Genomic DNA, 17,136 nt, shown 5'->3' on the forward strand with positions numbered 1-17,136 from the left:
TACTGGAGCTGACTGAAGAGTCAAACAGGATGTAACAGAGGGAACTATCAATTTCCTAACCTTAGCAGTGGAAGTGGACAGGTCAAGGAAGTGAAGGGAGGTGTTGAAAATGGGTTACGTGAGGGTGAAAAGTAGACCTTGGCAGTGAAGTTGACAACATGTTCTAATTTTGAGTGGACAGGAAATGGCACCAATGCAAACAACAATAATTAGAACCAAGTAAAGAAGGGACCTGATAAGATTGTAAATTTCTAACAATCGCAGGGCATTCTTTTTAAGTCACTGCCAATTCTCTTTCAGGAATTTCCACTATGAAAGAGGTTCTGTTATTCACTCTCATGGGGATTTCCATTCCTTTTCCCTTTTGCGTTTTTAAAATCATTATTACTTCTTGTTTTTCTAGTTATGTCTGATCAGGTATGGTACTAAAAATAGGTAGGAAAGTAAATTGCAATGAAGAAATTAGAAATTTACAAATGGATATGGATTGATTAGCTGAATGGGAAAAAATCTGGCAGATAACGTTTAAAAGGATGAGTATAACGTTATCCCTTTTGGTCTGAGGAATAGAAAGGCAGCTTATTGTCTAAATGAAGAGAAACCTTAGAGTGCTTCAATACAGAGGGATTTGAGTATCCTCATCATGAATTGCCGAAAACTACTATGCAGAAATAGTGGTAATATGGAAGGCAAGTGGAATTTTGGCATTCATTTCTAAAGAATTAAAGCACAAGAGTCGAGAAGTGTTGCTGCAACTGTACAAGGCATTCATTAGAATACACCTAATGTATTACATACAATCGTGATCCTCTTACTTGAGGTGGGATGTAATTACTTTGGAGGCAGTTCAGAGGAAGTTGACAAGATTGATTCCAGAGACATAGGGTTTGTCTATGAAGAGAGACTGAGCAGTTTATACTAGCTGGAGATTAGAAGAATATGAGGAGTTCGGATTGACGTATATAAGATGCTAAAGGAGATTGACAATGTAGGCACAGAGCAAATGTTTTCCACTGTGGGACAGTCTAGGACGAGAGGTCATAATTTTAGTGCAAGCAGTAATAGATTTAAAACAGAGATGAGGAGCAGTTACTTCTCTCAAGAATGTTGTGAATCTGTGGAATTCGTTATTTCAGAGTGTGACAGATACTGGGGCCTGGAGCAGATTTAGGGAGGAGATAGATTGATTTTTAATTAGTTTGGGTTAAAGGATTATGGAGAGCAGGCAGGGAATTGGAGTTGAGGCAGAGATGAGATCAGCCATGATTGTATTAAATGGCAGAGCAGGCTAGAGGGACTGAATTGCCTAATCCTGCTCCCAGCTTTTATGTTTAATGATTTCATGTTCTAATCTCCCAAATCTCATTTTCACAACTTCAGCCTTCTTCCCCAGCAATAACTGATTCCAACTGAGTTTGAATTGATATAATACCATAGAATCCTGAATGCAAATTTGCTCCTCACACAGACACAAAACTTTGTTATTGAAATAACTATTATTGGAATTAAAACCTGCTAAAATGTAAAATAATCAGACACAAAGTCTACTCATATCTTGTGAGCAATTAAGTTTTTGTGAGAATCTTCCCCACTGGGAAAGCTGTGTTACTCTGGATTATTTTCTTGAACCAGCTACTGCTGGTTGTAACTTACTGATTGTAACAGAGGTAGAGAAGAAATCCCAGTTCCCTTTATCACAAAAACAAAGTGCAACAGTTTTGTGCTAAAAGCTTCAAATTTAAAAAAAAGAAAGTGCTGGAAATACTCAACAAGAAGAACACCATTAGAGAAAAGAGTAAAAGATTTAACAGATTGTATGCTAATGGCCCCATGCTGGTAAGTTAATAGACAAAATAGGTCAAAATGCATGTCTCAGAGATAATAGGAACTGCAGATGCTGGAGAATCCAGGATAATAAAATGTGAGGCTGGATGAACACAGCAGGCCAAGCAGTATCTCAGGAGCACAAAAGCTGACGTTTCAGGCCTAGATCCTTCATCAGAGAGGGGGATGGGGATGGGGTACTGGAATAAATAGGGAGAGAGGGGGAGGCGGACCAAAGATGGAGAGAAAAGAAGATAGGTGGAGAGGAGAGTATAGGTGGGGAGGTAGGGAGGGGATAGATCAGTCCAGGGAAGGCAGACAGGTCAAAGAGGTGGGATGAGGTTAGTAGGTAGGAAATGGAGGTGCGGCTTGAGGTGGGAGGAAGGAATGGGTGAGAGGAGGAACAGGTTAGGGAGGCAGAAACAGGCTGGGCTGGTTGTGTGGTGCAGTGGTGGGAGGGGACGAACTGGGCTGGTTTTGGGATGCGGTGGGGGAAGGGGAGATTTTGAAGCTGGTGAAGTCCACATTGATACCATTGGGCTGCAGGGATCCCAAGCGGAATATGAGTTGCTGTTCCTGTAACCTTTGGGTGGCATCATTGTGGCACTACAGGAGGCCCATGATGGACATGTCGTCTAAAGAATGGGAGGGGGAGTTAAAATGGTTCACGACTGGGAGGTGCAGTTGTTTATTGCGAACCGAGCGGAGGTGTTCTGCAAAGCGGCCCCCAAGCCTCTGCTTGGTTTTCCCAATGTAGAGGAAGCCACACCGGGTACAATGGATACAGTATACCACATTGGCAGATGTGCAGGTGAACCTCTGCTTAATATGGAAAGTCAACTTGGTGCCTAGGATGGGGGTGAGGGAGGAGGTGTGGGGGCAAGTGTAGCACTTCCTGCGGTTGCAGGGGAACATGCCACCGCATCCCAAAACCAGCCCAGTTCGTCTCCTCTCCCCACTGCATCACACAACCAGCCCAGCTCATCCCCTTCCCCCACTGCATCCCAAAACCAGGCCTGCGTGTCTCTGCCTCCCTAACCTGTTCTTCCTCTCACCCATCCCTTCCTCCCACCTCAAGCTGCAACTCCATTTCCTCCCTACTAACCTCATCCCACCTCCTTGACCTGTCCGTCTTCCCTGGACTGATCTATCCCCTCCCTACCTCCCCACCTATACTCTCCTCTCCACCTATCTTCTTTTCTCTCCATCTTTGGTCCGCCTCCCCCTCTCTCCCTATTTATTCCAGAACCCTCTCCCCATCCCCCTCTCTGATGAAGCGTCTAATCCCGAAACGTCAGCTTTTGTGCTCCTGAGATGCTGCTTGGCATGCTGTGTTCATCCAGCTTCACACTTTATTATCCAAAATGCATGTCTGATACTCTTTCTGCAACCAGCCTCATCTTCTGGGTTTGCATAAGTATGGCACCCTGTATTTTGATGGAAGACATGGTCTGACTTAACAACAGCTCACTTGCAGAAAGGAACTGACAACTGAGTTGCAAGGGCATACCAGCAGAAATAGGAATCCGTTGGATCCTGTTGCAGTTCCAATCAGTGAGGCACATGTCAGAAACTTGAAGGCTGGAAACATCACTATGAAGGACCAGCACAGATTGCAAATGGTGGAAGGATGTTTCCCAGGTTTCCTGAGACAAACACCACAAGGGCAGTGAAAGCAAGTTCACTGTGAAGGCTCCAAAGGGAGGCTTTGAGTTTGACTCCTCTCATGAGGTGAAAAGTCGGCGAGAGATGGACGGTGTATGGAGAGGGGCAATAGGAGCAGAGGAACATGGCATTGTCGGGGGACAAAGATGTGAACGGCACACTGGTAGGAAACCAGTTTACTTGTGGAATGAAGTGGTACTCTATGCAAAACATGTACAATGAGAGGCTGAACTAATGAAGATTACAGGTCAACAGGGCCTGCAAAGGCAGCAACAGTGAAGCCAGGCAGTAGCTGACCTATGCTGTTGGAGAAGGAGTTGCTCGGCATGCACTGCTTGTGGCATTGCAGTGTTCAACAAAGCTGAATTTTGCCACAAATCAGCTAAGTGTTGATCTTGACAAGTTTCTTCGAGTCTTCTTTTCGCAAGCCCTTGTGAGTTTTTTTGTACTGTTGCCCGAAATTGCTGTTGGCTCAACCTTTTGACTGCTTTAGACTGACAGCCCTGATAATAAAAGAGCAGGCTCCTGATGGATATCTGCACAGTTCTCCACTGTCTTCTCATGATTGCTCAGCATGATAGCTGGATCCACACTGCTAATAGGGGTCCACTACCAAAGTGTGGATGCACAGGCCCCCTGATCAATCCAAGTGGTCTTCTGATCATGCCCAACCCTTAGACTGGGATTGGAGGCTAGCCTTGACATCCCAAACTTAGACTCTGCTGAATGAAGGGTGTCTGCCTTGACTGAGGATTTTATTCAGATTTTACACTAACCAGTCAGGACGGGATGAGTCTGGGACTGGATTGAACACCATTCCTCATTTCTGTCAGATCAAGGTGATTGTAGACTGCTCAAACATGGTCATTAAAGCTTATTTAATACAACCAGATGCATACATTGACAGAAGAACTTCTACTCTTTCAAAGATTAAATAGTTCCTAACAACCACAAAAGAATCTTGCAGCTGTGTGTTAAGTTCTTGTGATTTTGCCATGATTGATTCAATCTGAGACAGTCCATATGCTTCAATTTGTTTCTCCAAATAAAATATGGTGACATTAACTTGTGTGGAACCCTCACAGCATGGTTGAGAAAATCTGCAACATCTGCCCTGGCACTACGAAAGCAACTGCTGAACAGGCAACAGGCCTTTTATCAATGCTGTTCAGATGCTTATACAACTCCAGGGAGCCCTGTAATATACCCCCCAAAAGGGTTTCCTTATCATGGTGGTCTGCTGCATTCTGAATAACTAAAAGAAGAATTGACAGGCTGATGGATGGCAATAGTCTGTGTTTTGCCTGGAGCTGATGTGGATGTAGGCTGTTCCCTGCTATATGAAATGCCTACAGTAGACAATCATTTGGGTTACAAAGTCCTGGGGTGGGGGTGGGGTTTGAAATCTGTGTAACTGCAACCTCTTTCATCAGGATTGGCTGCAGAATTTGTGGTATGAGCTACACTTCTATCATCAACACCAGGATCATCTTGAGCAGAGTCCTTGCTGGCTTTTATCATCCACACTTTATACCTCCCATGGCCTACCTGCATTTTTCTGTGGCAGGAAGAGTCAGCATCAGCATGAAGACTATCCTGGCAAAAAGTAGGGACTGCCATACCTGCAGCAAGGCTGCCCATTTTATATAATCTGTCATAGTAAAAAGAAATTGAAACAGAAAATAAGGAAAACATAAGAAAAAGTAACATTTGGGAGATTGAATAACAATACAGTAATGAAATCACAATTCTAAAGAATCAAGGGCAATATTGAAACACTGAGAAATAAATAAATTAAAACTCTTGACACTGGGATGGGTATATCGATCCCCTCAGGCATAGTAGAATAGTTGAATCTACACTTTCGCACAAGGATCTGAAACTTACTTTCAAGTTTGATGGAGTTGACAGCTATCAAATAAAGAGGTGGATTCCGAACTGAATTCCTAAGGTTTTTCCACGTCCTGAGGACAGCATACACAATGATGCTGAGGGTGAATGCCAAGCCAATTTGTCTGTCCATGCCTAGGTAAATTCTACATCCACAATTGAAGAATGTGAAGTATGAGATTGAGGTGTTGTTTCACCAAAGAATTATTTTAGCAGCAACCAAGCCAACAAATGGATATTCTGGCATGGTACCAGTTTCCAAGCTCATTAAGAGTGTGTGTGGACCATACACAACAAGGTGAACTGGTTGAGAGAGAAATCACCTAATGGCATTAGTGACTTAATTGAACAGATTGAGGTTTTCACATCCCTGACGTACAGGTGCTGGTTGGTAACAGCAAAAAAAAACTCCAGGAAATTGAGAAAACTTTGAAAAATGAACATGTTCCACTCTGTGGCTTTGCGAAGGGAATAAGAAAATAAATGAGAAGACAACTATTATTAGGATCGACTAACTATCCAGATATTCAGGATGACAGTATGATGAAAGAGATCATGTTCTGTATAATGACTTAAACAATGGGATGTATTTAACAACTGGTGAATTCTCACCTCCACAATTAAAAAGTTGGTCAGAAACTGCCTAATCAAAACCATGTCTTCTCCACAGCAGTTCTGAGGAAGGGTCATCAGACCCAAAACATTAACTCTGTTCTCTCCTCCACAGATGATGCCAGACCTGCTGAGATTTCCCAGTAACTTTGTTTTTTGTTCTTCTCCACAGCATCTATCGGGAATATTCGGGAGGCAGATTGGGGATGCAGGGCTTGTGTTTTACAGAACACAGAGGAAGAAGGAAGGGTGAGGGTATTATTAGCTTCCAGGAGGTATCCCTAATAAGCAAATGTCTTCTTTTAAAGATAAACCTTCCTTTCTTCCTCCTAATTATAAACTTCACAGAGAATGAAATAGGCTGCCCACTTGGACCAACCTGTCCATGTCAACCATATAATGGTATTAGCATCAGTTGAATTTTTAACAGGTTTAATTGCATCTTGACTATGTATTTATACATGGAGGGTAGGCTGCCACTTTCAGCACCCACCCACTCCCCGTGTCCCAGGATCTATGGCACCCACAACCTGGCACTGCTGGGTCGACAATAGCTGCTGACAAATCTGATGCTATCGAGGGCAGGATGTCCACTCACTGTGCCCATATGAACACAAGCCACAGTGTAACACTGCTGCAAAGAAGAAATGGTGTTGTTTCATTAGTATCCGAAGAATATTTGAGTTGAGTTGAACATGATATTTTATCCCATTATGTAGCATACCTGGGAATATGTGGTCTCTGATCGAGGTCTCGGGATCGGGGTGAGCCCCAGGTGGATGGGAAGGCAGTAGACTGGCCACCAAGCTATTACCTGCCTCCCCCAATGAAAATACTCAATATCCAGATCTCAAATCCTCAAAGTTCTAATGCAAACTTGAAGAACACAGATCTTCAACAACATCTGACAGCGATTCTAACATGATCAGGGAGATTATTCAAACTGTCGTAATGTTTATCCTGTGAATCAGAGATCTTGGGTGGTGATATAGGAGGTTGCAAATTTGTACAAAGCCAATAATTTGGGTGGAAATGTAAGTCAATAGATTAATTCTTGAATATATAACTTGGGGGGTGTATCAGTGAGAATATAATTAATCACATAATGATGATGGAGAGACCCTGAAGAGAAAAACGACAGCCCAAACCCTCTGCTAAGTCTAAGTGCACATATTTATTAGAATGTGAATACACCATTACCATGAAAAGACCTTAGACTCTAGAAACATCCCTTTAATGCTGCCACCCTCCTGTAGAACTACTCACAAAAGTGTTCCATTGTGCTTTACCTCTTCATCTGCCTTCTTTGTCTGCTGCCTGTGTGAAAATGAAACCATTAATCTTCCTGTGATACTAACTACCAACCATCATGTTATTGATTGGATCCTCCATTAGCTGGACACCAATTCGTTACTCGGTGGAACATCAGGATGTGGATATCTCACTACTCACTAAACCAGTCATGTGATGTGTGAAAGACTCCAGCATTTAGGATTTTACATCATTTGGTGAAATCCAGCTCAATGTTTCAAGTCATTGGCTTTTCATTAAAATTGGGAGAAGTTAAAAAATTAGCCTTTCAGCAAATTAAAAGCTGAGGGTATGTGGAAACGGGTGGAATATTAAAAAAATTAGAAGCTCTCAGATAGGGTAGAAGAGAGGAGAGTTTTAATCACAAACATTACAAACCAAAGGGAGTGGTCATTGAATCATCAGAAAAACAAAATATATGTCTAGACGCAGCTTGGATGGCAAGATCAAGAGTTGCTGCTGTCTGTAAATAAAGGAAAGGGATAAAGAAATAAATCAGAGAGAAAGAACAAGCAAAGAAAAATTAAATAAAATAGGGCGGAGAGTGAGGTCTAAAATTTTTGATCTTAAAGTTGAATCTAGACATGTCCAGTCAAAAGATGAAGTCTGGTTGCTCAAGCTTGCATTGAGTATCACTGAAATACAAAGAAAGCAGTGGTTCAAGAAGTCAACTCACCATCGCTTTCTCCAAGACGATTAGGGATTGGTAATAAATGTTGGCCAAGACAGCAACACCTTCCCATGAACAACATAAAACACTGCAAGAAGCCAAAATCAAAGATATCAGTGTTGAAGCAATTTGGAGAATTAAAATCACTGCTTAACTGAATGGAGATATTATTTCATAATGTTGTCAGCTAGTCTGTGCCTGGTGTGGAGGAGAACACAATCTAATAGATATTTGGTTCAACACATCTCTGTTTTCTTCTATCTCAATGACATTTTTGCCCATGGTACTACTTCAGACTCACAGCTACTAAAACCCTCATGAGTAGTTCAGACACTTTAATTTCTTCAATACTCCCTTATCTAATATGAGCTCTTTATTTCAATCCTAATTAGAACTCAACTCACCCAGAATTCTGCCACTTGTATTATATCTAGTATTGCATTGTACATATCAATCACTGTGGTCCTTTTCAAATTTCTTCTTTATCGCATATTCTTTACCTCAGTGCATTGAAAAAAAGTCACAAATTAATTTTCAAATCCTGCAAAGGTATATAATGTTATCATAAAGGAAGAATATGCAGGGCTATGGGAGAAGGTGGGATAGTGATGGATTGACAGATGTTTCTTCAGCAAGTATGAACAGTTTACCATTCTGAAGAAGGGTAACTGGACCTGAAATGTTAACTCTGATTTCACTCCACAGATACTGCCAGACCTACTTGTTTTTGCTTATGAGGAATTTACATTCGACGTGGTTATAGTCTCATGTGTGATGTTAGACCAAGTCTTGATTTCATGACTGAATGTAAGCAATGCTGAAAAATTCAATGTTGGAGGGCTGTAGGAATTAGTTGTGTTCACTTCTCCTGAAAACGTTGGATTGTGCTCTCCTCAAACATCAAATGGCCTGAGGATAATACTTCCATTTGGGTCTGTCCAAGGTTATTTTGTTTCCCTCTACATATCAGAATCCAGTTTGTAACCTTTGAGATTAACTTGTAGATTGTCTTTTTATCCAAGTTTGGGTAGTCAGGTAGGGCAGATGTCTGTTCACAGATGGGTATAGTCCAGTGTCTTTGCAAATGCAGGAGTCCTCCATGTGAAACATTTCAGTTCTAAAGACATCCTTGATCTAAGTTCTGTTCTAGAACACAAGTCGCATTATTGACCTTTCTATTTTTTGGATTGTTTGCAAGGTTTTTTTTATCACCAACCCTTGCTTCCATATCAGCCATGATGAGGTGGTCTTCAGCTGCCAAAAACACACACTCTGAAATTCTTTTCTAAATTTATTGCATATGCTAACTCTCAATATGTCTTCAAAATCCAACACCAATCCCAATTCTTTAGCTTAACAGAATGAGTCCTCACCCTTAACAACTTCTCCTTTAATTCCTCACACTCCCTATAGATGAAGGGGGTGGCCATAGGCAACCACATGGTCCCAATCTGTGCCTGCCTCTTATTAGATTATGTGGAACAGTCCTTTTTCTGCAGCTTCACTGACACTATCGCCCACCTCTTCCTCCGCTACATCAATGACTGTATCGGTGCTGCCTTGTGTTCCCACGAGGAGCTTGCACTGTTCATCAACTTTACCAACACCTTTCACCCCAGCCTCAAATTCACCTGGAAAATCTCCAATACCTCCTTCTCCTTCCTGGACCTCTCCGTCTCTGTCTCTGGTGACCACCTCGAAACTGATATTATTTTAAAGCCGGCCGACTCCCACAGCTACCTAGACTACACCTCCTCTCAGCCACCTTCCTGCAAGGATGCGATCCCACACTCCCACTTTTTCTCAGGGCGGAAATGACTGTTATGAAAGAGCATAATTTTAAGGAGATTGGAGGGAAGTATAGGGGAGATGTCAGAGTTAGATTCTTCACACAGAGAGTGCTGGGCGCGTGGAATGTGCTGCCGGCAGTGGTAGTGGAGCCAGATACATTAGGGACATTTAAGTGGCTTTTGGATAGGCACATGGAGGATAGTAAAATATAGGGTATGTAGGGTAGGTTGGTCTTAGTAGTATAATAGGCCAGCACAACATTGTGGACCGAAGGGCCTGTACTGTGCTGTACTGTTCTATGTTATATTTCATAGACTGTAACTTCCCCCCTTTGTAGATCAAAAATGCACTTAACTGCATCTCTTGCATTTCCCGCACTTTTTCCCTCACAGCCCCTCCCCCCAACAAAAATAAAGACAGAATCCCCATTGTCCTCATGTATCACCCCACTGACCTCCGTATCCAATGTATCATTCTCTGCCACTTGCGACACCTACAATCCTACCCCACAACCAAAGATATAATCCCCTTCTCACCCCAATCTGCCTTTCACAGGGAATGCTCACACTGCAACTCCCTCTTTTGTTCCACATTCCCCACTAACTCCACCACCCCTGGTATCTTCCCCTGCACCACAGGAAATGCTACACCTGCCCCTACACTTCGCCCCTCACCTCCATTCAAGGTATAAAACAAACCTCCCACATTAGACAGGGATTCACCTGCACATCCTGTCCATCTTCTCTCCCACCTATTCGCCCCACTCTTCCCACTGACCAATCCCCAATTCCCCATCCGCACTCACCTATCATCATCCCACCTGCCTTCCCAGCTGCACCCCTCCCCTCTATATTTATTTCCCAGCTCCCTTCCCCCTCCCCAATTCTGAAGAAGGGTCCCAACCTGAAACATCAAATTTCCTGCTTCTCTGATGCTCTGGCCTGCTGTGTTCCTCAAGTACTTTGTTGCCTCTGACTCCAGCATCTGCAGACCTTGCTATTTCTCAATTCCTTAGCTATTCTTTTTCTTCACCTGTCCTAATTTTTCTCTCTTTCTTTTTGCCCATTGCCCTTGAATGTGAAAGACACTGTATCCTACTGTTGGCCGATGTTTCAGCCATTTGAATCGTCTTCACTCATTATGCTTTGCATATTTATTTGTATCATAATATTTCTTTCTTAAACTTTATCGATTTTACAATTTTGCCCAAAATGCTCATGACTGTAGCAGCCAATCTATTAGAATCATTCCTTCACTTCATTGATTTTTATTTTGCAATTTTTTTTCTGGCTTATATTTATACTTCCATCGTAATTGCCTTATAGCATCCTTTCATGATACCTCAGAACATAAGTGACGTGTATCTTGTACATCAGTGAAACTATTGATACCCTTGAATCAGCACAAACTCTTTGAACAGTGTTTCTTTGAAATTAATCATGTCAAATAGAAAGTAAAGAAATAGTTCTACAAAAGTGTGATGACATTCATTGTTGTAATTTCCCGAAAGATCCAAAACAGGTTCAGAAGGAAAGTTCTTATTACTCAGAGTTAACACTCTCGGGGGAGGAGGTAATATATGACAGACCAGAATAATGATAGTTGATGTCTATACAAGGCTCCTGTTGAGAGGGGAAAGACCCACTGATCTCCTGCAGAAATAGTTTAAAAAATGAACCAAGTAATAAGTTATAAGTTGAATAAGATGCCAAAATCTTTCTTAGTCATTATCTAACATCATTCCTATTTCAGCACTTATTTTTTAAAAAAAGAACAGATATAAGTTGTAACTAAATGTTACTAATTGGAACTTATTAGCTTTATTTCAAAATGTGCTCTCAACGGAACAACACTATCCAAACTAGGTTAGTCTAGAAACAAAATAAAAGGTGACGTTAACAGATATAAAACAGTATGGAGCTGGAATGAAAACAGCAGACTCCAACGTGATGGAAACAGCTTTCTTTAGTAAGTTAATAACGATTCAAAAAGCAAATGCAATGCAACACAAGGTGACAACATATTATGATTCCGATATCTTAACAAATCTTATTCACAGAGCTGAATACTTCTCCGAAAATGTCACTTGCCTTCATGATTTGTGAAATTATTGGAAACTTCATTACATTAAAGCTAATTTATCTTTTATGGCAATATTTTCTATTTTCTCTCCCCTCTCCATTTTAAAGACACTTTATATTTGCTGATGAGATAATGGGAACTGCAGATGCTGGAGAATTCCAAGATAATAAAATGTGAGGCTGGATGAACACAGCAGGCCAAGCAGCATCTCAGGAGCACAAAAACTGACGTTTCGGGCCTAGACCCTTCATCAGAGAGGGGGATGGGGTGAGGGTTCTGGAATAAATAGGGAGAGAGGGGGAGGCGGACCGAAGATGGAGAGAAAAGAAGATAGGTGGAGAGGAGAGAATAGGTGGGGAGGTAGGGAGAGGATAGGTCAGTCCAGGGAAGACGGACAGGTCAAGGAGGTGGGATGAGGTTAGGAGGTAGGAGATGGAGGTGCGACTTGGGGTGGGAGGAGGGGATGGGTGAGAGGAAGAGCAGATTAGGGAGGCAGAGACAGGTTGGACTGGTTTTGGGATGCAGTGGGTGGAGGGGATGAACTGGGCTGGTTTTGGGATGCGGTGGGGGAAGGGGAGATTTTGAAGCTGGTGAAGTCCACCTTAATGCCATTGCAGAACACCTCCGCTCGGTTCACAATAAGCAACTGCACCTCCCAGTCACAAACCATTTCCACTCCCCCTCCCATTCTTTAGATGACATGTCCATCATGGGCCTCCTGCAGTGCCACAATGATGCCACCCGAAGGTTGCAGGAACAGCAACTCATATTCCTCTTGGGAACCCTGCAGCCCAATGTCATCAATGTGGACTTCACCAGCTTCAAAATCTCCCCTTCCCCCACTGCATCCCAAAACCAGACCAGTTTGTCCCCTCCCCCCACTGTACCACATAACCAGCCCAGCTCTTCCCCTCCACTCACTGCATCCCAAAACCAGTCCAACCTGTCTCTGCCTCCCTAACCTGTTCTTCCTCTCACCCATCCCTTCCTCCCACCCCAAGCCGCACCCCCATCTCCTACCTACTAACCTCATCCCACCTCCTTGACCTGTCCGTCTTCCGTGGACTGACCTATCCCCTCCCTACCTCCCCACCTATACTCTCCTCTCCACCTATTTTCTTTTCTCTCCATCTTCGGTCCGCCTCCCCCTCTCTCCCTATTTATTCCAGAACCCTCACCCCATCCCCCTCTCTGATGAAGGGTCTAGGCCCGAAACATCAGCTTTTGCGCTCCTGAGATGCTGCTGGGCCTGCTGTGTTCATCTAGCCTCACATTTTATTATCCTGACCTGATACTTCCTCTGCATCTACACCTTTGCATTTGCTGTGGGGGTCATTGCAAAGTCATTACAGAATCGCAGCATTGTTACATTGTTAACAGAGGCCATTTGGCTCATCTTGCCTGCAGAGGTTCTATTTTCTAGTCTAGTTCTACTATCTACTCCAGTTCCATTATCTAGTCCAGTTCTATTTTCCAGCAAGACTCACTTATCTAGTCTGGTTCTATTATTTAGTCCGACTCTATTAGAATTGGATTTAGAATTAGAATATCCTTTCACATGTACTCAAGTGCAGAAGTACAGGAGTGCAGTGAAAAGTTTGCATTGTTGCTCCACACGGTGACATCTTATGTACAAAGTACTTAGATTACAAATCTTTGATGCAAAATAGAGAAATAAAAGAAACAAAAAGTTAAAAATTATCTGGTCCGGCTCTGTTATTAAGTCCAGGTCTATTAAGTAGGGCCAGTCTCCTGCTTTTCCCTCATTTCTCTGCACACCATAACAATCCAAAAAAAAATACATTCATATTGCTCTTGAGTGCCTCAATTGAAGCTCCCTCCATCACATTTCCAGGCAATAGATTCCAAACCCTAATAACTCACTGTATGGAAAGGCTTTTTTGTCACATCACCCTTGTTTCATTTGGAAGTCACTTTAAATCTATGCCATCTCATTCTTGTTTCTTTTACAAGTGGAAACAAGTCCCATGTCTTTGGGTTAAATGTTGGAAAGAAACCGCCTGCTGATTACCACGTACTGTCCTCCCTTGGCCAATGAAACAGTGCTCCTGCACGTAGAACAACACTCGAGGGAAACGTTGGGGATGGCAACTACACAAAATGTACTCAGGTTGGGAGATTTCAATGTTCACCACCGAGTGACTTGGCAGCAGCACTGTCAATCAAGCTGGTTGGGTACGTAAGGACATAACTGTTAGATTCAGCCTGCAGCAGATGGTGAGGGAACCAACAAGAAGGTAAAGCATTCTTGATCTCAGACTTACCAATGTGCTAGCTGCAAATGCGTCTATCCATGATAGTATTAATAAAAGTGACCACTGCCAGTCCTTATGGAGTTGAAGTCCTGCCTTTACAATGAGAATATTGTCAATCGTATTGTGAGGCTTTCTCAGAGTGCTAATGGGACAGATTTTGAACAGAGGTAGCAACTCAAGACTGAGCATCCAGGACAATTTGTAACCTCAGGACCCCACATACCACCCCCCCCCCCCCCCCCCACATATCCCACATAAACACAATGGCTACAAAAGCAGGCCAGGAACTAGGAATACTGAGGTGACTTCTCAAAGCCTGTCCACCATCCAGGAGGCACAGGTTCCCCACTTGCCTGGATCTGAGATAAACTTTGTCTCAATATTTACTTCTTTCTTCTTATCTATGAATTCCGTCATTAATACAAGCACCATAGTACGGTGACTTATAAAACTTTTCACTATGTTTTTCATTATTTCTTTTTGTAAAAAACACATGTGACAATAAATTCTAGCTTTAACCTCACTCAAAACAACTTGACGGAATCCAGGACAAAGCAGTCCATTTGGTTCACACTATATCTACAAACATTCACTCCCTCCACTGCCAACACTCAGTAGCAGCAGTGTATACTATTTGTAAAATCCACTGCAGAAATTTGCCAAAGATCCTTAGACAACATAGTCTAAACCCACGATCACTTCCGTCCAGAAGGACAAGAGCAGCAGATACACAGGAACACCAACAGTTGCTTGTTCCCATCCAAGCCACTCATCATCTAATTTGGAAGTATATCGCTGTTCCTTCACTGTTGCTGGTTCAAAATCATGGAAATCCCCCTCTAAGGGTGTTATGCATTAACCAACAACATATGGGCTTCAAGAAGCCAGGTTACCCCCATCTTCTCAAGAGCAACTACAGACGGGCAAAAATTGTTGGCTGGTTAGCAATGCTCACATCCCATGATTGAATTTAAAAAATGCTTTATCCTATCTGCTCTGTTCAACGCATTCATGGTTTTGAAAACCTCAATTCATATCTTCTTTCCGCATTCTTCTCTCCTGGGAGAACAGATCCAACTTCTTCAATTGGTCCTCATCTTTCTCACACCTGGAACTATTCTTGCAAGTCACTTCTGCTCTTTTTCTCCACTGCATTTACATCTTTTCTATAATATAGCATCCCCCACAACTGTACACATTGCTTCAACTGAGATCTAACAAGTATCTTTCACAAGTCCAACATTAGGTCTGGAATTCTATTGCAAATATGCTTTTGCCAATATCTTTGTTTCATGCAGACTGGAAAAGACGATATTACATCTCAGTAAAAATATGTGACCGAAGCAATATAAAATCGATTTGTCTTAGAAATGTGCTAAAATACAACACTCATTTTCTTTGGTTTGAGCTTCGTATGACATTTTCTATACAAATAACTTGCAATACATCCACAGTTCTGTCCGTAAAAGAAAGATATACAAAACCTATTTCATACTTTTGAGGGTGTATCAAATTAAATTACTTTTATTTTGTTTTGTGACACATGGAATGGTGATATTAAAATGATCGCACATTCCTCTAGTCTTGGTCATGACAGATGTGATAAATCAAATGTGCTGCACACTGACACTTGGAGGCCAGAGCCTGAAACTACGTGCAGATAAATGGAGTATAAGTTCATCAGTGCAAGGTGCTAGGTCCTAAGACGGTGATGCAGCTGAATCAGAAGTCTCAATGCTAGCCCAAAGTTAGGTTTTGAGACTCATTAGTAGGCCAGATTTAATGATGACAAGGCATCTAATGGAACCTGCCATTAGTAAAACTGGCTCTTGCAGCCAATAGCTCAAATCAAATTCAATGATGGAATCAGCAACCACAATGCCATTTAATGATAAGAGACTTGTCCTGTTGGATATGGTGCTTGGCACTTGCGTGGCTCAATTATTACTTGCCACTTGTCAGCCTAAGCCTGATTTTGTCTAAGTCTTGCTGTATATGGATTTGAACTTCAAACAATACAAAATCACCAGCAATCAACACTGTTTCTGACTTTGCGATGGAGGAAAAGCATTGACAAATGATTTGGGTCCAGGGTACTACTCTGAAGACCTCCTTAAAAGATATCCTAGAGTTGAGATGCATGACCACCAAAAGCCTCAATTATTCTTCCTTTGTGCCAAGTAAGATTTAAACCATCTTCTCTGACATTGATAAAGCTGATGGCCCAGTATATTATTGCTAGATTATTAACACAGAGACCCTGATAATGTTGTTGGAACCTAAGTTCGAACCTGCCCTGGCAGATGGTGGAATTTGAATTCAAAGATACACTGGCAATAAGAGTCTAATGATGACCATGAAACCATTGCCAGTTGTGAGGAAAAACCCATCCGGTTCACCAATATCCTTGAGTAACAGAAATTTGTCATCCTTATCTGGTCTGGCCTACATGTGACTCCAGACCTACAGCGATGTGGTTGATTCTTAATCCACCTATGAACAATGAATATTGGCCTAGCCAATGATGCACATATCCCGTGTATGAATTTAAAAAGACACAGTATTTAAGAATACATCTCAAGAATACTGAATAATAATAAAACTGGTGGTAATTCTTTTGAAATCACTGTCATTGATGGGTGCTGACCAACTCCTTCCCCCCATATCCTGGTATCACTGACTCCCACACCCCACTACCAGCTATTCAGACTTTCCCTTGGACTGTAACCATCATTGTGAAGTGAATATATTTCATGTCCCTGATTCAGGAATTCATTTTTGATGTCTGGTTTCCAAATATTCTTTTGGCCAGCTTTGCTGAATCAACTCCCAATTGGTTATGGCAATGCACCAAATCTTCCAGCTACCTAATCATTGCGGATGACATGTATACCTTAAGAGTCACATCGGGACACTTTGGAGCTCCTGAGCTGCAGGCCTGCCTGAAAATTTCCCAGGAGATTCAAACTTCCAATGGCCAATTCCCCTGCTCCCTGGCACAACTATGCAAATGTT

This window comes from Stegostoma tigrinum, chromosome 2 (assembly GCF_030684315.1).
Source record: "Stegostoma tigrinum isolate sSteTig4 chromosome 2, sSteTig4.hap1, whole genome shotgun sequence".
Lineage (NCBI taxonomy): Eukaryota > Metazoa > Chordata > Chondrichthyes > Orectolobiformes > Stegostomatidae > Stegostoma > Stegostoma tigrinum.